This window comes from Chaetura pelagica, unplaced genomic scaffold (assembly GCF_000747805.2).
Source record: "Chaetura pelagica isolate M959 unplaced genomic scaffold, ChaPel_1.0 scaffold281, whole genome shotgun sequence".
Lineage (NCBI taxonomy): Eukaryota > Metazoa > Chordata > Aves > Apodiformes > Apodidae > Chaetura > Chaetura pelagica.
Genome location: NW_009952058.1, coordinates 864,261 through 864,714, shown reverse-complemented (window position 1 = coordinate 864,714; position 454 = coordinate 864,261).

The following is a 454-nucleotide window of genomic DNA, read 5'->3' as shown; positions in this document are numbered from 1 at the left end:
TGCCGCCCCACCCCAGGCCTGCCTGCCCCACGCAGGGGCAGCCCCGTCAGGCACCCGCACCCCTTGGTGCCGTCTTAAGTTCGCTCCCAACGTGCAAAGAGACTGCGCTGCCGAAGACGCCATCGTTTATGGCCAGTTTGTGGGCTTGGTGGACTCCCCCAAACCAAGCCCACCTTCCTTGGAATACAGGGTTTCTTTTATACATCCAAAATACACATCTGTCTTATCTCTTATGTGCACCGATATTATTGTCTACGTGCTTCTTTGGTGAGAAGGGCTCCTTCCAGCCCAGGGGAGAGTATTCCCAGCACCTTTGGTTACTCCTTGCCCCCTGCCACCCGCGATACCCCCCTCCTGCGGCTGCAGACACGCGGCCCATCTCCTCCCACACCCCTCCCAGGCCCAGCCCCGCACCTCTGGCCGCCCACGCTGAGCCCTCCCCGCGGGGACGAGG